At 36.0% G+C, this 21992-nt stretch overlaps 1 pseudogene; it reads left to right on the top strand.

Moving 5' to 3' along the window:
• The first annotated feature begins 987 nt into the window (after window positions 1-987).
• Window positions 988-1087, top strand: LOC113276790 (annotated as a pseudogene).
• The last annotated feature ends 20905 nt before the right edge of the window (window positions 1088-21992 follow it).

The raw sequence follows: 21992 nt of genomic DNA, 5'->3' as shown, positions 1-21992 counted from the left end.
AATGGGGCTCTAGGCCTAAAATCAGACCTTTCAGGAACCGAATTCACATCATCAGAAACTTTATCAGTCTCTTCAGCTTCTGGTTCTGAGAGGTGAGATCCTGAGGGGTGAACTACAATATGTTCACTATCGAGCATGGTTACCTTATTGTCTACAACTCTACCACTTCTAAGGGTTCTAACAACATTCAATTGATTCGATGGTTTTGCACCTAATTCATGAACTCCTCTAAGGTTGGGTTGTGTTTGACTAGGGAACTTACGTTTTTCTCTCAAAGAATCACTTATCAGACCAACCTAGGTTTTTAACTCGGAAATAGCCTGACTATTTTCTTGTCCTATCCTGTTACTAGCTTGTAGACTCTGTTCTACGGATAACTGGAATTTTGCAGTTTGCTGAGTTAACAAGGCGAGAGATTCCTCTAAACTTGGGATTTTCTTATCTGACTGATTCTGAAACTGAGCTAGTCCTGAAGGATTCTTAGTATAGACAAAACCTGGGGGAGCATTAGAATTACTAAACTGACCTTGACTTTGGCCCTTAGACCATGAAAGGTTCGGATGGTTTCTCCAACCAGGATTATAGGTTTCTGAATATTGGTCAATCTTTTGACGGTTATCAAATCTAGTGTTATTATAAAGAGCATTGGCCTGCTCTTCAATATTCTGTTCTTCCCAAAAAGGCTCCACTCTACCACTAGTCTGGCCCACTTCTAAGGCTTCTAAACTTTTTTATATAGCAACAATTTTTGCATCTGATTCATAGCCTCCTTCTACCCTATTAACGTTTCCTCTACTTAAAAGAATTGTTTTCTGGGGTGCCCTACTATTTTCCCATTGCTGGGTTTTTTCGGCGATTTCATTAAAAAATTCCATCGATGCATCAACAGTTTGGTTTTCAAATCCACCAGTGCATAGAGACTCAACCATGGTCGTTGTGGAATAATCTAAACCCTCATAAAGGATCTGAACTAGCCTAACCTTTTCTAAACCATGATGAGGACACTGGGATAATAAATCATTGAACCTTTCCAAATACCTATATAAAGATTCTCCCTCTTGTTGTGAAAATGTGCATATTTGCGTCCTAATAGACGATGTTTTGTGCCTAGGGAAAAACTTATTGAAAAAGGCAGATGTAAGTTGTTCATATGTCTCAATTGACTCGGAGTCCAAACTATACAGCCACAACTTGGCCTTATCTTTCAGGGAAAATGGGAATAACCTAAGTTTCAAAGCATCATCATCTAAGCCTCCAGTTCTTAGAGTACTACAAATTTCCTAAAAATCCCTAACATGGTAATAAGGGTTTTCATTTTCTTTCCCTAAAAAGATTGGGAGCATCTGTAAGGTCCCAGGTTTCAGTTCATAGGGTGCCTCCGTTTCAGCTAACTTAATACACGAAGGACGGGTAGTCCTAGTTGGATTCAACAAAGCTTTCAAAGTTGCCATTTCTGGCGCTATCGGAACAACAAGGATTCTCTCCTCAGTCAAAGGACGTTCAAAAACAGACTCTTCAAAAGTCGGACTTTCTAGATTAAGGTAATCGAGACGCTTCGAACTACTAAGTTTCTCTTTAACAAATCTACCTAGTGCGTCTCTTTTACGTTCAGGCATACAATAGAATTTTCTAAATTGGAAGGGTAAGAAAACACAGATCAAGGCCGACTCAACCAAATCAAACCTATTGATTTCTAGAAAACAAAAAGCATGATGGCTCCACTTAGATTGTTTCTAGACCAGCTTCTAATCCTTCGAACGGGAATTCTTTACAATTTAAGCAAACCCCTCTGGACTCAATCCGAGTTAACGTAAGTTGAATAGAGGCGAGGGAAGCTCGGTGGAGCTTTGATACCCAAGGCCTCACCGGTATTACAAGAAGGCGCAGTCACGCATTCAACTTACAGAAACCGTCAAGAACTTCGAAGTATGCTTAAAAGAGTAACCAATATTTTTCGAATGACTTTCCTGTTAATCTCGTTACCCTATCGTTCTCGTTCTAGTCAAAATTTTAGGCTTAGGTTCGCGTAGGTTACGTGTTCCTAAAGCGGGCAAGAAGAGAACGGTGATGAAATCCGAACCCTTATCTTGTATGGCCAGGCCTTGCCCTTTACTAGAAAAATAAATGTCCGTATTCAGTCCTCAACATATATGCATACGAAGGAGTCCAGTAACTCTCTGACAGGGGATTCGCGAGTGTTTAGAATCCTACCTCCCGTTCCAGACGGGGGATAAATCGGTTGTAGTCGACTCGGGCCACTGACTCCGATGTCTAGTGTACGAACCCAAGGTGCAGAGAAAATATTGTAATTGTCCTCCTTCTCTGCAAACAGTTTATATTTAAAGTACCCTTCCGTAGGGTAATAAAAAAAAATAATTTCCTAGAGTCCAAAAGTCCAAAAAAAAATAAAGAAAAATTACAAAAATAATAAACCCTAATACAATTTTTTTTTTCTTTTAAAATAAAATAAACAAACCTTAAACTAAAATTGTTTAAAATAAAATTGTCTTATTTTCTGTTCTTTTTGCTTTAATCTTTAGCTCCAAGTCTTTATGAAATCACCAGACTCCTTGGCTCAATTTTCTTTATGATCCAGAACCTGTAGACACAAGATAAATACCCAAAAACATAAAAAAGGACAAAAATAATAAATAAAATAAATCTAAAACCCTAAAAACAAGTCCGCGTCGGCGGCGCCAAAAATTGATGTGATTTATAGATAGTGGTAAAAGTGGTTCGATTCTCAGACTTGTGACGGATATTAATAAGACTTAAATTCTAATATTAAAATAAAAAAACTCACTAAATTTTTTAGCAAACTCAATCAAAGATGATATCAATATTAAAAGAAACACTGAGGCTAAGATTCCATTATTTTCCAAGTTCAAAGTGATTAAACCAATACTTATATTTATGCAATTTTCTCGTTTAATTTGATTCTAAAATATTGCTACAAGTAGATTTTCAAAAGTAATAATTGTAAATACCAAGTATGAAGCATCAAAAGTCTTAAAACTAAGCATACTCCATCAAAATAGATCACAATCACTCAAATAAAAATCATATTCAATAATAGTTCAAGGCAAATAATCATATAATTATTGCAAATAAAAAGATAAAATAGAATATACCACTTTTTGCTGGAAAAATAGCTTCCTCTATCGCCTCAGCAATGGGGTTTAGCTCCTCATATTAATCATGATCTCAAAATATGTGTTTGTTGCTCAAAAGATGATTAAAAGAGTGAAAAGTAATAACACAGACTGTTTGCAACAGTGTATTGGTGTTGCAAAACAGCTGTTACAATGGAAGTTACAAAACTGTTGAAAACTGTTGCTTTGTCGCTGATTTTAAGACCCTAGAATACGACTGCCCTGCACACTTAATGTTCTTCAGCTGTTAAACAACGACACTGTTCTGCGACTGTTTCCCGTGCGTCAATGTTCTTCGCGTTCTTCCTCTTCAGCAGCAGCAGAGCAGAAGAAACAGAGTTTGGTAAAGCTCTGATTTCTTTTCTCTGGCTCTCCTTAGGTTCCCAAACTCTCGACACCTCTTCTATATGACCCAAGACATCTATTTATATCAAAAATACCGATTAAACTCTCCCAAACAAAATCTCTTTCCTTCTCTTCACGGCCAAGTTGCGGCAATTTCTTGTTTAGAATTTCTACGCGTTTCTGAGCTTTCCTTTTTATTCTAAACTCTTCCTTAGATAGATACAAATCTTTGGGAAGGTTTACACTTTAATCTCTCTAAAATTCCCTAAAACAGGTCACACACGTGACTTTCCATATTTTCTGTTGTGAGAAAAATCCGTCGATTGAGCCCAGTCTAATCGATTTAAACACCCATATCAGATTCCTAGACCCATAAGGAGTCTATCCTATGAAAATCAGAGGTTTAATCGACCTCAAACTCCCAAATCACGATTGCCAAAACTGTTCTTCACTGCACTATTTTCCCGCCAAACTGGTTTTTGAAATTTGAAGATGGTTGCCCCTATCCAGGTAGGGGTGCGATTAGCAAATGCTGAAATGGGATGCCCCTTAGTAATTAGGTTACCCCTTATCCAAAGTGAGAGTCCGGATAGCAAATGTCCTCCGGGTGCTTTCCGACAACTTTTCGAGCCGATTTTTTCCAAAAATGTTTATTGGCCAAAAATACCTACAAATAAATAAAACACCATAATAAGTACAAAAATGAGCCCTAACAATATATAGAATCGAGACAAATCGGACACAAAAATGTGTCTATCAATTGGTCGGTAGGAAGGAGAGGGGCCGTCCAAGCATGGGCGTGGCTACACTTCTGGTGTGAGTGTGGCGGCTTTAGAGCAATCTGATTGGTCGATGGGAAGTGGGGCCGGTAAGTAAGGGCTTAGCCACACCTTATGTGTGTGTGGCGAGTTTAATGCGACATGATTGGTCGGCAAAGGAATAAGGGTCGGTTAGGTACCATGGGGCGTTGCCAAGTGGCGTCGGCTAGCCTATGACATGGCCACGCTTCCGTTGTTTCTCCTACTCCGCGGCTCTGTTTATTCTTTGCTTTTTGACTGAGTATTCCTTGATAGGGCCTTAAATTTGGTACTTGGGGGTCCGTGCTACTATGTTGCGAATGAACATAAATCCGTCATGCCATACCAATATTAAGGGTTCTTCCAGGGAACATAAGTACAAGAAAAGTACTCAGCAGGCTCCGGCATTTGTGAGTAATGCAGGTAGGAGCTTATACACTCATTAGGCTCTATACTAGTGGACAATTCATCTAGGAGCTTGAGTTTCAATATACTATGAAGAAAGACATAGGTACTCATCAGATTTTGATATATTCTCCAAATTCCCTGCGGAATATAGACATATCAATGTCAACTACATCTGATGCTGGGTTAGGTAGATAGACTTTTACAAATTTAGCCATGAACTAAAAACCACCATCAACAACTATTTTCCATTCCTTTCCTGGAACTATCGCGCCCAACACCATGCTCATTGTCATCCCTGAGGGCATACTCATCAGAGACAAACCTGCCACAAATCTTGCTGCAAATCACGGAGAAACAGATTATAAAAGGAAAATATTTGAGAAACCCAAGCAACTACCAAGCAATAAGACATATAGAGATAGGGCAATCTTTACTTCATGTGAGTGCACCCAAGGTCTTTAAGAGCTTATTCCCTTGTCCCAAACTGAAAGAATATGAAGTTCCTTCGGCTATGAAATGCAATACCTTACCATATGGGTTCAAAATGCTTTTCAATGTCAGAGGAATGTTTTTGTTGGTAGTAAGCATTTTGGTGTCTTGGTCTAAAATTCAAAGAATGAATGTACGTAAAATTTGTTAACCCACTTCACGCCTGCTATTGCCAAACTGTAGGACTGGAGATGCTGTAATTAGGTTCCCAATATCATCAATACAGTTTATTTTTTTGTTATTAATTGTACTGATAGGACATAGGAGCCAGGACTTAAGTTAAAAGTTAAAAAATTGCATTATTGAGAGAAAAAATGTGTATAAACCGCCCCATCCGAACTCCCTTAAAAACCGCATAAAAACACCTAAAAACGGGACTCCCAGTTTTTCCCAGTGGGGCGGTCCTATATATGTCGCGTCTATGCGACTTTAAAATTGTTCAATTGGACGGTATGTCCAGAATCATTGTTCAATTGTATTGAGAGTATACCTTTAACATCTCTATTGATACTTGATAACGCTACCTCTCCGTTAATTTTCATTTTAACTTCTTTTTTCTAAGCAAAAGCGCACTTGATATATTTTGCTATATCTGTGGTTTCTAAGCCAAACAATTAATCTTATATTGTCGGTTAAGAGTAATTTAAAACATTAAAACGGAATTAAGTTGATTTTAAGTTGGAAATTGTGAACACGTAAATCACGAAGGCATCTATATGTTCACAAACAATATTCAAACTCTAGGTACCAACTCGTGCTGATAATACAATGGCATTGATTCCTTGGCTCAAAACCTTCGGGTTTATCATAGCCTCATCTAAGAACACTGCGAGTGGCGTTTACGCAAGGGGAGATAAAGAAAACGAAGCATAAAAGTAAAACTCATGAAGCGTTAGACAAAAATAAAGTGCTGAAGTGTAAATGAGACCGGGATTTACGTGGTTCAGCACTAAGGCCTACATCCACGGGGTTGTTGTTTCACTATGTACTTGATGATTACAAAGATAGTCGAGTGACTTTGTAGTTTACATAGGTCTGTCTATTGTAAAGAACTAACTTACACTTACAATCTTTTCTCTCTCTCTCTCTCCTTCTCCCCCAGTTTTTACGATCCCTTTACTCTTGGTGGAGAAGGGGTATTTATAGGGTTAGAGTGTGGGACCCATCTCTGAGGACCGTTGGAGCCTTATCTTCTTGTGTTCTGTGTCCATCCCGCGGGGGTCTTCGTTTATTACTTCATCACGCAGAGTCGTCTTCGTTCGTTCCACGGGTTGATCGACACGTATGTTGCTCAGAGTGTTTAATGCGGGTAGTTGAGGTGCCTGCTCGTGTCAGGCAAGTGTCTTCTGCCCCTGTTACATCCGTGTCAGTTCATTTTCTCTCCACCGTTCATCTTGGCTTCTTTTGGGGATGAGATAAAGTAACTCTTCGGGAGTTATCTGGTGCTCCGCAGTACATCGTGTTACCGGTACATCTTTTTAACTTCTGCCCTTAGATTTTTTTGGGCAATGATCCAACGTCGGCGGGATGAGTATCTTAGCTGTGGGCACATGTCATCATGCTTTGATGACTTTGTCCGAATGCTCTCCACGTATGTTCCTATATACACGTGTTTGATGATGAAATATGTGCACACATAAGTTGTAAAGATAGTAATGCTAACTTAAGCCCCTGCCAGTTCAGTAAACAAATAATCCTATATATCGTCCTCATAACTCCAAAAAATAAGGTTGTGCTTGATTAACAAAATAAGTTCCTTGCTGCTTTTGCATCGCCCGCATGAACCCTAGAGCTGCATTTTTTACCTAGGTCTCACATAATAACATAAAACATCAATTGTCTAGTGCTTTCACGCGACTCACTTAAAGGAACAATAATGACCTCGCTCAAAATTAATCAACTGTCTGAGGCGTACGTACTTTCCAACCACCCGCATTAAATGCTATGAACATAGGATACGTGTCGTCATTCATATGGAAGAAGCAGAGGATGATCATCGTTGCAGCATGTTACTGTTGGATGTCATCGGATCAACACGAAGGCAATCTTCGAGATCAGCACACGAACTAAGACGATAAGGAACAGTTGTGTCATTAAGAGGGGCCCACGCGATGAACCTGTAAATACACTGCTCTAACCAAAGAAGAGGAGGTCGACCAATTTAGGAAAGAATTATTAGTAGGGAGAAAAAGTGTAAACATTAGGTATTAGTTGCACCCTTTTACTTTACCTTCGTTCTTTACTCAGAGTCATTTGACTAAGCTTTGTAATTCCGCGACCCAACATAAATCCATCAAGTAAATAAAGTAACTCTATATTTTTATTTAAAGCTACACAGTAATCATACAATGGAGAAATAGGTACATGTTGGCGTGATTTATCAGAGACTGGAGATGAGATTAAAGAACACGGTAAACTTTATGTTATAGTTAAAAAATTTAATGCGTTAAAATCTGAAATCTTTTGAAGTAGAACACATATGGTTTATCATCAAATCTTCTCTTCTGAAGTGGAACACATGGTTTATCAAGATCATCAAGTATAACTAATGCAGAAATCTTTAATCTTCAAGATATTCAACTCCTAGTGAATCGTGATATTCTGGAGGTAACTGGTAATGGTGGTGGAGGCGGCGGACTTCAAATTTTGGTTCTTCTGATATTTATATGGATATAAAATCTACTACAGATCGAAGTCAAGGTAAACGATGATGCAGAAGTCTATTCGAGAAATAAAAGCGACTACACAGGAAATTGCCTAGTGTATATTCGGAAGCTCTGCCTTCCAAGATATAGGAAGGAGTTCCATCCTACAATTTAATTATATACATCGTAAACATTGCCAAAATCCTGCACTATTCACCATGTGCCCAACTTCTTCATTTTAGCCAATGTAGGACAAACCTGTTTGGATTTTTAGACTTTCCGTTAACATAAAAAGGGAAGGTCGATATGGTTAAAAAAGTGGAAATTGAATTACAGTCCTTACTTTTGATGGACTTTACAAATATCCTTATCACACAATAATTCTATCCCTCTCCTTGTACAAGCCCATCAGGGGCCCAATAAAAAATTATGGACTTCCAAATATACCCCCAATATATATTTGGATAACAAAATCAAAATTCAGTTATAAACGAAAACTGAAAACCGAACAAGAGAGAAACAGATCGAGCAGAAGCTCAGCTCGTGAGAATTTTTTTCGAAGATTTTCGTTTCAATCTACGATTCGGAGATTGAAATTCTTCTTCTCCTCCTTCTTATTCATTATCTGTGCAGCAAGATTCATCAACTAATCAATGGAATCGGAGATTTTAGCTCCGTTTAACTGAAATTTCCATTAACAACAGATATCATTGGATTTGTCTTTCTTAAACAAATTGGTACTGCTGATGTTTATTTGAAGATTCATATAGTTGCTTTTGATGATTGCATGTTCGTTTCATTGATTTTTATGCACAATTTTTGTTTTTTGTTGTTGATGCAGAGATCGTGATTTATGTGGGAAGATTGATTTCGTGATTATTCCGTTAGGTTGATTGGTTGATATTCATATAGTTTGATTTTGAGATCCTTATTCATCTATTAAACAGGTACGTTTTGATTTTTGATTTGTTATTTAGACTTTCTTTATCTTAAATCTGCTCATCAACTTTGGTTTTATGTTTATGCTGAAATGTTGAAGAATTTTATTTGTTTCAACTGTTGTTGTTGATCCAAAATGTATGCTGAAATATTGACGATTCATGTTTGTGATGTATTTTAGACACTCTACTGATTATGTTTTTGATGAAAAGTAGATATTATTTGTGTCAACTGTTGTTGTTGATCCAAATTTTATGTGTCAACTGCTGTTGTTGATCCAAAATTTATGCTGAAATGTTGATCATTCATGTTTGTGATGTACTTTAGACACTCTACTGATTATGTATTTTATGCTGAAAAGTAGCTTTTAGTTTAGGTTTCTCACCTTCTACACCCCCTCGTGAGGTGCGACATAATACAATATGTAGCTTAGGGTAGTTTAGATTGCTTTTGTTTTTGGTTTGCATTGAAATTCATGCTTTTTAACTACCTATTATTGGATCAACTGTGATATTTTATATAGATTTACTAGATCAACTGTGATTGTTTACTCAAAAACATCACTGAAATGGATAAACTTTTATTGTTTATCCTATTTTTATTTGGATCAACTTCTGTTGTTTATCCCCTAAATTGGATAAACTTCTACTGTTGATCCATTTTATTGGATCAACTGTGATTGTTTACACATATTTATTCTGAACACCACTATATGTTATGGTTGTTGCAGGCCAAAGATGGTTATTGCTGAGTTCAAATTTTTCAATCAGACCGTCTCACATCATGTTTCAGTATCAACTTCTATCAAGGAGATGATAAGTGTGGTGAAACAAAAGTGGCCTTATGTTCCTGAAGAACTTATACTTTTTGGTTACACTGTTTTGCCTCCCAATGGTGGTCGAGAACAAGCTGCAAGGCCTAAAGGAGTTAGGTATCGGGGTATTCGTGAAAAGGTGCAAAAAGAGGAAGTGTGGCCAATGTGGGATGCTCACCTTTCACAACCAGCGAATATGTCGTAGAGCTCATTTGTCTCCTCGTGCACCAAAGTTTCGCAAGGAGTCTCATTCCAGGATGATTAAGTTCTTGAAGAGGATGTTGTTCTGAAGTTCTTTGGTGTTTTCATATTGTGAACCACTTTTTCTGAACCACTTGTTCTTTGATGCTTTTTATCTCTGACTAATTGTATCAACTGCATTTATTTATCCTTTTTTGTGGATCAACAATGGATGTTTATCCAACTAAAATTGATCAACAATGGTTGTTTATCCAACTGAAATGGATCAACAATGGTTGTTGACACACAAAACCAAAAAATAATTGGCATGGTTCTATCTGTATTTGCTAGTAAACCCCTCAAGGTTATATCATACCTGTAACATTCATTCATAATCATACCAATTTGCTAGTAATAAATGGATCAACAATGATTGTTTACCAACTGAAATGGATCAACAATGGTTGTTGACACTCTAAACAAAAAATTTTTTTGGCATGGTTCTATCTGTATTTGCTAGTAAACTCCTCAAGCTTTACATACCTGTAACATTCATTCATAATCAGAGCAATAATACATTCATAATGTTTCATAATCAGACCAACAATAATGTTTCATGATAACATATTCATTCATAATCAGACCTACAATTAGATTTACTTACTAATATAGATTTTTTTAAAACTACAGTTTCATTTTCTTTACAGACCATGAAAAGACTATGACAGCAAGCTCACTCTAATGGTTCAACTGAGTCTTGCAATTGCAATATTTCTGTAACAGAGTCAGTAGCAGAATCAGGAAGTTAGATAACTATCTTCTTGTGTTTCACCGTTCTTTGTGTTTCTTCATTTTTATTCTTGATCTTCCTTTTTCTTGTTGCCTCTTTTTCAATTATCTTATTGTTCTTCGCATTTCGTTTTGGTTCTTTAACTTGCTTACTCTCTTGCGAGACATTTTGATCTTCATTCTTCTTACTTATCCTTGGTGATCTCCTAAACATTGTGTCTTCTCAACCTGAGTTCAACAATTATAATGGTTAGCATTCATATTTTCATATTAGAAAACAACATAACTAGCGATTGTTTCATTTCTATGGATCAACTACTGTTGTTTATCCAATGAAATGGATAAACTTCTATTGTTTATCCTATTTTTATTTGGATCAATTGTTGTTGTTTATCCCCTAAATTGGATAAACTTCTATTATTGATCCATTTTATTTGTATCAACTACTGTTGTTGATACAAAAATCCTTTAGGAAACACATATTCACCCATTAACTGTATAACAAATATGCATACAATGGGTAAACTTATAATGTTTATCCAATTTTTATTTGGATCAACTGCTATTGTTTATCCCCTAAACTGGATCAACCGCTATTGTTTATCCAATTTTTGTTTGGATCAAGTACAGTTGTTGATACAAAAATATCTAAAACTCCTTCAGAAACACATTTTCACCCATCAATACCCATCAACAGTAGATCGAATTTGTATCTGAGCAAAACAATACTAAAAGTTTGAAGAGAAATATCAATTTTCAACATAACTAGTATATATAACCTACACAGATTTGACGAGATATCATTTCCTTCCACAAAATCAAACCTAATCAGTAAATTGCAGTGTAAAAATCTACCAAATACAAACATATAATAATTACATGAACAAAATCAAGACTAAAACATACATGCATCAACTAAATCTCACATCAAAATTAGGTTTTACCTGTTCGATTTTTACCTGTTGATTAGATTTTGTTCGCTGCTTTCTTTGAAACGAAATGAGACGAAATGAAACTTGATTTGATGAAAGATATACGGTTTTCTTCAACTGATTAACTTTCAGTTTCTTTTCTTCATCATATACTACTGGATTTTGAGTAATTGGTTTATCTTCAGTAACTGCTAGTGTATTTAATGGTTGATTATGAGCAACGGCTAGTAGATTTACTCATCGATTTCAGTTTTATTTTCCTTCTGGTTTTCAGTTTTTAGATCTGAAAATGAAAGTGATGGAGGAAACGAGGCAGAGAGAGTAGGTGAGAGAAGAAACCGGCCGTAACTGAAATGAATTAATGTGTCGGTTTTGGTATAACGTCTAATTTATATTGGAGGCAGTTTAGTAATCTAATAATTCCCGATTTTAATTCCTGAAATTAGTAGGGATATATTTATTTTGGGAAATGATATATTTGTTGGGTTTGAAAATCAAGGACATATAAATAATGTACCCGTTAAAAAACGGGAAAAATATCGTTTGGTCCTTTTTTAGGTGGGCCCATGTCTGTTTGGTCCTTTAGGAAAACGCCTTTATTGTTTGGTCCATAATTATTTAAAAATATTAAACTGACAAAAGTACCCTTTCGTGTTAATTTTTACTTATTTTCTTGTAGCAGTTCATTCCAGAAATGAAGTCCATATAAAAACAAAAGAAAAACAGAAATGAAGTTCATATAAAAACCTAAAAAAACAGACTTCATTCCAGAAATGAAGTCCATATAAAAACCTAAAAAACAAACTTCATTCCAGAAATGAAGTCCATATAAAAACCTAAAAAAAACAGACTTCATTCCAGAAATGAAGTCCATGTAAAAACCTAAAAAACAGACTTCATTCCAGAAATGAAGTCCATGTAAAAACCTAAAAAAACAGACTTCATTCCATAAATGAAGTTCATATAAAAACCTAAAAAACAGACTTCATTCCAGAAATGAAGTCCATATAAAAACCTAAAAAAAACAGACTTCATTGTAGAAATGAAGTCCATATAAAAACCTAAAAAAACAGACTTCATTCCAGAAATGAAGTCCATATAAAAACCTAAAAAAACAGACTTCGTTCCAGAAATGAAGTCCATATAAAACCTAAAAAAAACAGACTTCATTCCAGAAATGAACTCCATATAAAAAACAGACTTCATTTCTGGAATGAACTCCATATAAAAACATCATAATCTTCTTCGACGTCTTCAGCAGCAACAACAGCAAACATCATCGTCTTCAAAACAGCAGCAGCATCGTATTCATCATGTTCATCGTCCTCATCATCTTCAAAAACAACATCAAACAACAAATACGAAAAAAGAACACAAAAACTACATCTAAAAAACATCATCATCATCATCTACGTCATCAACAACATCATCTTCATCGTATTTATCATCTTCAACATCAGCAGTAAATCAATAAAAAACGAAAAAGAAACGCCAAAACTTCATCATCATCATCTTCTTTATCACCTTCATCATCATCATCAACGACAATATTAGCAGAGAAAAAAGAACCCAAAAACACTGTCGTTCATCATCTTCTTCATCATGAGCAGAGAAAAAAAATAGGGAAACGAAAAAAACTAGATCTAGAAATAAAGAAGAGAGAGAAACTAAATCTAAAAATAAAGAAGAGAGAGAAAGAGAATCTGAAAATAATATATTCTCTCTTGATAATTGACTATATATATATCCTAGGGTAACATCATGGATAATGTAATAGTCCCAAAAGGGTATTTTTGCCACTACAAGATGACAATTACATCATCCAGGACATCACTCTAACACCAAACGATAATTTCTAAGACCAAACTATAATTTATATTTTAAAAAAGGACCAAACAGACAGTTGACTGGGTCAACTGGACTATACTCATCCTAATATATTATTCCTAGGACCATATGGTATTTCCTACCTAAAAAACTTTGAACGTAAGTTTAGTGCTTGAGAAGTGATCGTTATGGTTAAATAAATCAAAAAACGATGCTGAACAAAGCTAAGAAAGGTGGCGAACTCTACTTGCATCGACAATTACAATCTTGCAAGATGCTAGCAATATACAAAAATAATTAAAATAAAATAATAATAAAATAAAATCAAAACTAAAATGTAGCATCATAGGGAGAAAAGAAGTAAAAACGCATTAGAAAGTAGCAGAAGCAGTAGCGGGAGAAAAAGAGAAAGCAGGCAAACATAGGTAAAATGGATTATGGTCAGTAAAGAAACGGAGCAACTCCCAACCTGTTATCGATCCAACAACACATAAGGAATATTCCTGACTAGGGCTGCACAACGGGTAGGGTGGGTAGGATATGGCCTATACCCGCCACCCTACCCGTTTACTGGCGGTTAAGAAAAATTTTACCCGCCACCCTACCCGCCATTAAACGGGTAAGATTCTACCCAACCCATTCTCTGGCGGGTCGGGTAGGGTAGGATGGCGGGTATAATCGTTTTTTCCCCCTTCTCCATGATTTTCTGAAGTCTGAATTTCAGACTCTGAACAAGAAAAGGGACCGTGCATGTTGTGCTAGTAGACCAACGATGAATTTAGAAACAAAAGCATAACCATAAAAAATGTACAAACAAAAGTATTCTCAAGAAAAGAATTGTATTCTTTTTGAAATAGACGATGAATCCCATCCCTATTCCATGTTCTTCACGTGACCTTGTTCTTCATATAATAGTATCATCACCAAAAGCTCTTCATATTGACCTTCTTCTTCAATCATCATCTACGATGATGGAATAAGTACTAAGATCACCAAATAAATCTGCATACAAGTTATCTCTTGTTAGATTCAGTCATAATAGTGAATGATTTGATGCAAAGTTCAGTCATAATACCAACATCAAGTAATATCACAACAAGTTCTGTATCTGTTAATGTTTGAAAGACAAAATAAGAGGCTAAGAAATTGCTAAATTCTATGAGTTCGAGATAGTAACTATACTTCAAAAAAAGTACAGAAAAATAAGAAGAAGAAACTGCTCCTTTGATAGGTTTAGAACTAACATGCAACTCAGAGCACTGTATTCAGAAAAGGCAGTATATTTCAGAAAAGGCAGAAACCCAGACATGAAATAATGTTATCCTAAATCTACAAGTGCTGAATAAGCAGGACATTATCTTATAACCTTAACATATTATGGCCAAACAAAACCATGTGCAAGCATACACAGGAATAATGACAGAGACCTAACTCTAATCATGTTCAAGTACCCGTCATGCTTTGCATATTTTTTTGTTTTCTGAGTTCACATCTCTTTGCATATATCACCACTACATCAATAAAAAGACACCAAAGCTATATCTGCAATTTCACGGTTTCCTAATGAGATACATGCCAGGTAGTTCTACAACACCTAATACAATACAATGCATTTATATGCTTGAATCATCCTTTATAGTCATCAAAAGATTTGATTTAGGCACTGCGAACTGTAAAGCAATTCTGACTTCAAGCTACATGGCACTTGATTACAACAACATGATAAAATAGAAATCTTGCACCGAAGGAGAACCAACAAATGTTGATTAAGAGGTCTCAGTATACTTACTGATGGAAATATACATATGGTTATACTATATTGTAAGAAACTGAAAACAGCAGAGACTTGACAAATGTAGGAGAATCAATGTAAGAAAGTTGTACACCTGACTCTAAGACGTCATCCTCCTTCTCTTCAGCTCCAAATGCATATGGATCCATATCAATTTGGTGTCCTTAACCAGTTTTGTAGGAGAATCAATGCTTCCACAGTTCGGGGTTTTAAAGAACTTCGGAAATGACCAAGTATTCGCTTTCCAGTACTGAAAGCAGATTCACTTGCAACTGAAGAGACGGGAATAGCAAGTATATCTCTTGCTATAAGTGATAGAATATCAAATCTTGCAGCATTGGTTTTCCACCAAGTGAGTATATCAAACTTCGAACCATTTTTGTTGTCTTTTGTTGGTGAGTAAATCTGTTCCGATAAGTATCTTTCCACCTCTGATTTGTCAACATCCTCCGTTATAGATAACTGGGTTTTACGTTCTTCTCTATGGGCCTTATGTCTTCTCTTTCTATGTGACGTAGAACTAGAACTACAACTCTCTTGACTAGTACTACCACCAGTATCACCTACGGACTCCGATGAGGCTAACACACTTCCTACACCTATATATTCTGCCTTATAAGCTGTGAATAATTCATTAAAATCCTCTTTCACTTCATCTAACCAATTTTTTACCAATCTTTGTTTCATCCAAGGAATATCATGCACAATCAGGTCTTCTAGTATTACTTGCAGTCCACGTTCTTTTTCTCTTGGGTCAAGAAGCACATCAATAAACAATAAAGGATTCATGTTCTTATACTTACAGATTGATATGAATCTTGAGAGGGAATAGGAGGTCTCGTTGACATCAATTCTGTAATCTCAACCATGCTTCCTCACTAGTCACTTCTGTAACCAGTAAAGAATATTGCAACAGTTACTAAGCCTGAGAACAAAGTGGAACTTCTACTGTAGAAGAATACTGCAGCTAGAGAAAAGGTTCCCAATAGAAATAGAGGTTATAAGGCAAAGAACAAGTGATATGAATAGAAAGCAAACAATTAAGAAAGCAAACATTTAAGCAGAGAGTAACAATTGATATGAATAGAAAGCAAGATACACCATTTATGATTGAAACCCTATGATTTTTCAATCAATTTAACACACAAAAAAAATGAAACAAAATTCCTATTATCAATTTGATTCTCATCTCTCCCTGGATGAGAATAAGAACTCTTAAGGGGTATGAGTGTCTAATCATTCTCATCATATGTGGGATGTATAGGTTTTGTAACAAGGTATAAGCTCTGCTCCCTGAAACAATCTGTAATAGAAAAAACCTACTTTTTGTTCTCTAAATTCATTTATTGAGCTATGTTAAGAATTGTTTTATAAGACAAAAGGTTTCATAAGCTACACTTAAGTCAGTTGATTTACTTGAACAACAGTTGACCATATATCATACATGTTAAACAACGGACAACTAGAAGCAAAGACACGAAAATTCATCTAAAATTATGAAAGATACAGATCAAGAAATGTATCTATAAGGGAGGGAACCAAACCTGTTAACGGTACTTAACAGTTCAAAGCCTAAGCAGATTGCAAGTGAGGGAAAATGGTCACCAACATCGTTTCTCTTAAGAAATATATGTATGCATAATCAAATAGATGAAGCAAAGAGTTAATACACAATAAATCAGGGCAGCCACATAGCAATCTAATTCAAAACACTTACATTATGGAAAACCAAGTATAATCAAATAGATGAAGCAAAGAGGGTTTTATATAACAAAGCAAACAAACCCAAGCAAAAGATACAGAGAAATCCTAATTCCCACGTTCTATTTCAGTAGTATAGGATTTTTCATAAAAATTTCAAAATTAGTTACTAATATAAAATAGAAAATCTAAGTAACACATCAACACCTTAATGAAATCCTAATCCAAAAGAAAAAATCGAAACCCAAATCAAAACACAAATTGAAAGCTTTAAACACTTACATCTTCAGATCGAAACCCCCAAAACCTCAAACTGCACTTGCAGCCTGAAACCCTAAATTCTCTTCTGCAGAGATAAGAAAGTGGATTGAGATGAGCAAAAAATAGATTCAAACACATAACGATACACAAATCGAACACACAAATCACTTACATCTTCAGCTTCAGATCGAAACCCAGACTTCACTTCGCTACTGCAGAGACGAGGAGATGAAATGGTTCGAATGAAAAGAGAGAAATGGTTCGATAGAAAGTAAAATCCATTCAAGGGTTACTTTGTCTTTTACCCCTAATATGTTTTAAAATAACAAAAAAATAGGTAGGAGGAGAAAACAATACAAGGGTTACTTTGTCTTTTCAGTATTAGACGGATAGGCGGGTAGGGTAGGGTAATTTCGTGCTTTACCCGTCATCCTACCCATTTAACGGCGGGTAAAAGAATCTCTAACCGTCACCCTACCCGCCAAATAATGGGTAGGATAGGATAAGGTTACAACACTGGCGGGTAGGATAGGATTGGCGGGTATGGATAGGGTATGTGAACCCCTATTCCTGACACAGCAACGCCACCACACCTCAAACCCAAAGTTCCATGATATCCAATCCAGCAAAGCCATCCAGATACTGGAGTGAATTGTCCACGTGATATCCCCTCTGGGTCCAATTTAATGGCCAGAGCATGAATGTCTAATCAAAGCTAATACCCCATCACTCTTTCATTATATAATCCCGAGATTGAAGGGTTTAATCAAATAGAATGTGCATAATGCAAATTATTAATCAATAAAAACTGAAGGTTTTTATGGGCCCATGAATTAAGAGTTGACAATACACATTGGCTAGAAGACTTACCCCAATAATAACAGAATCCACTGGCTCTAGAATGATAACCAAACTGATGGTACTTAAGCATCGTCCCAATCTGCATGGTCTACAGCACCGTCATAGCTCCAGTGCTAAGAGTGGTAGGGTACTTAAGCGTAGTAATGTTGCAGACAATTACTATTCTCTGTACTTGCCACCATTGGTTGTGTCACATCCTCCCCATCTACATAGTTAGAACACCACAAAAGCTCCAATTGTTATTTGCATCGTCCTGAAGTGCAAGTCGAATAGTTATAATTGAGATAATGCCAACCATCTAAAGAACATTCATGAAGTTGCACCATCACTATTTTTACATAGAGATTCTTGGAACTACATATCAGTAACTTGTTAGGCTTACAAACCTTGTCCGCAGATCTCCAGTTTTCTTTTAATGACCTAAATCAAAACAAATGATAAACATGGCATATGTTAAGTGATCATTACAGGATAAAGGAAAATTTGTGCTTCTTGATTATATGAGTGTTGGAGAAAATGAGTTATTTAATAAATGATTTTTTGGTCTTGGTGTGGTTTGATCTCATGATCTAAGGGTCTAAGGATACTCACTCATTTTTGAGTGAATGAAATGGAACCTTTAGTCCCACATTGTGGAAAACTAAAGAGGTGCTCCACTATGTTACCATGTTCTCATGGATATGTTGTAAAACAATGTGGGTGTAGCGGGTGGGGCGAAAAAATACATGTTTCAGCCCATGCCCATGCGCGTGTACCAAGCACCAAGTCCGTGTCTACTTGAAATTATTTTTTGCAAGTATTTAACTTGATAAATAATTTATTTAAGAGTTTTATTTATGGAAAAAATTCCTTTTTTGTGTTTAATTGTTTTACAGGAAACAAAACTCGTTTTATAAGAAAAAACCTAAACCTAACTTGATTTGCAAGTTAATTTTCCTATAAATACAACTCGAAAATCTCTTTTCAAAACTCACAAGCAGCGACCATCTCTAGGTCTACTTTTCTTCATCTTCTTGCTTTTATTTTCGTGCGGCGTTTTACTTCCATCCCCGTTGCTGAGTTTAAGAGTGGGTAACTTGAATTGTGCTAATACAAGTTATATCGGGCAGTCTTATCCTGGACACATCTTCGCACGTTGGGGTTTAGCATTACTTTAGAGTATACCCGCGAACTAATGTGTTAAGCACAGCTTGTTGAACCTGTGATTCTGCCCTCATCAATTTGTTCGTGGTAGAGTTGTTTGATACGGTTCTTTATATTTATTGTTTGATACATCTGACGTTTCTTCTATTGTTGCAAGACTCCAACAATGAGATCCTAAGATACACAATGACATCGAATAATAATAATGATGGCTGAGGCAACTAATTTGGGCTTAATGGTGAATCCAATCGCAATACTTTGTCAGTGAATACGAGACAACGTACAGTAGGACTGTTTTGTTAAAAAAAAATTTATGCTGGAATGTCCAGTATACTTGGCCAGCCAAATACATAATAGAGAACTTTTGATTTCATCCTACAAATCACCACCACACAAACCCATAAAATCTTTGGCTCACACGACTACTATACGAAAATCATCAATAAGAAGCCGAAATAAGAAAATCAGTGCTTTACCATATTCCCATTAAAGGGTACTATTAGAGCATAGCCCGGTCGAACTCGCATGCGTTGCTATCTCAAGCATGTTTGTCAATGTTAGTGATCAAAACTATAAGTCTTGATTTCTAGTCTATTATAGCTAAGGTCTCGGACTAGGATAGAAAGTGTAGTTGAGCTCAATAACTCCATGGCAATCATCATACAAGACGAAGAACTACTTAAGGAACTGGTGGAACTTCATCGACTAAAAGGTATGTGGAGACTTGAACTTATCTATCACTCAAAAATCTATTTATCTCCTATCTTGAGACAAAAGTCGTTTCGCTATATAGACTTTGATTATACACATTTGGCATTTCGAGCCGAGTTTATCTCGCCTATCTATTTCTCGAAATATGTGTTGGTAAGCTTTTTCTTTAACCAAATTCATCTTTACCTAGTGACGAAAGTCATGTTATGTTTCAATCACTTTGAAAATTGCTCTGACGAAAAGAGGTTTGTGAATAAAAATTATATAACGTCCTCTGAGAATGTTTCAATGATTGAAATGAGAGTTTAGATTATATAACCATTGATGGATATAAGCATTGTTGTTGAAACAAATATATGTATAAGTCCTTATTCCTTGAACCAAAGTTTGCGAACTTTGTTGATCAATAGAACCGGAATAGTGGCGTGAGCTAAGTCCACGAACAAGCGGAAGTTCTCGACCCGAGAAAATCTGCTGGAGTTTGTGAACTTCTTCCGGGAACTTAAGTCCGCGAACTTGGGTTGGTTATATCTAAAAACGATTGTTCTTGAACTCATGTTTATATAAACTAAGGAATGCTTTTGCAAACCGTGGCTATAAAGTTCATGAACCGATTCGAGTGAATCAAATCGTTATTGCTTCGATTGTGTCTTGTGTAGTTACATAAGATTTCCTTGCAATTGGACAACTCTCTAACTAGTTCATTTAAGTCATTTGAACTAGTTATGGTGAAGAAGAATATGGTTGATATGAGATTGCTCATATGGCTAACCATTTGGTTAGCTATTGTTAAACCAACAAATGTACATGTTTGGGTACGGTTACACAAACCTAAAATCGTGCATTTCATTTGTGTGTAAAAAGCTAAGTTTTCGATCTAACGGTTGAGAAATATTATCTTGAATCTGATCAGGTTTTCATCTAACGGTGAATATTGAATGCTTTGTTACCAATCTAACATTTATTCCAAACCCTGATTTGAAAGACTATATAAGGGAGAAATCTAGCAACTGGTAAACCTAATCCCTACACCTTATGTGTGATACTAGTTGTGCTAAGCTAGAGTCGATTCTCCTTTAACCTTTGGTTTCTTCTTCTAAACCAGTTTAACGACTTAAAGACTTCATTGGGATTGTGAAGCCAGGCCGATACTACTTTCTCGTAATTGTGTGATCTGATCTTGCCATTTTCTATCATACGAGTTCAATTGAAAGAATTGGCTTGAGATTATATCTCCGATAGGGCAAGATAAAAAGTAATCACAAACATCTTCGTCTCATCGTTTGTGATTCCACAATATATTTTTTCACTGTGTCGATTAAGACTATTGTGAGGTGATTGATAATACTACGCCGTTCTTCGGGAATATAAGTCCGGGTTATCAATTGGTTCCTGTTCACCTTGATTTATCAAAAGACGGAACAAAGCTCGTAGGTATATTCATGGGAGACGGATTTATCTATTACCGTAGACTTTTTTGTGTGATACAGATTTGTTTTTTAAATTCTTCGACTTTGGATCGTAGCAACTCTTAGTTGTGGGTGAGATCAGTAAGGGAATCAAATGCGCAGTATCCTGCTGGGATCAGAGGTGTAGGAGAATAACTGTACCTTGGATCAGTGTGAGATTGGTTGGGGTTCAAATACAGTCCAGACCGAAGTTAGTTTGGAGTAGGCTAGTGTTTGTAGTGACTTAATACAGTGTGTGCTCAATCTGGACTAGGTCCCGGGGATTTTCTGCATTTGCGGTTTCCTCGTTAACAAAATTCTGGTGTCTGTGTTATTTCTTTTTCGCATTATATTTTGTTATATAATTGAAATATCATAGGTTGTGCGTTGTTCAATCAATTAGAATATCCGACCTTTTGGTTGTTGATTTAAATTGATTGAGACTTGGATATTGGTCTTTGGTACCATCCAAGTTATCTCTCTTGTATTTGATAAAGACTCGCAGATTTCTATTTGCTTGAGTAAAGATCAAATCGAGAGATTGAGATATAAACTCTTTGATATACTTTTTCTCTAGATTGAGTCTGACTGTCTAGTTGATTCTCTAGAAAGTATATTGGAGTTTGTCCATAAAGATTGCTAAGAGAAATATTGGGTGTGGTTGTTGTACCCCTGCTTTTTCAATTGGTATCAGAGCAGGCAAACACGTTAAAGACCTTACAAGTATGTGTTTGTAGCGATCTGACTCTATGGACAGA

The sequence above is a fragment of the Papaver somniferum genome, chromosome 4, assembly GCF_003573695.1.
Source record: "Papaver somniferum cultivar HN1 chromosome 4, ASM357369v1, whole genome shotgun sequence".
NCBI classification, from domain to species: Eukaryota; Viridiplantae; Streptophyta; class Magnoliopsida; order Ranunculales; family Papaveraceae; genus Papaver; species Papaver somniferum.
Note: the sequence above shows the minus strand (reverse complement) of the source record. Positions and strands in the feature narration are given on the sequence as shown.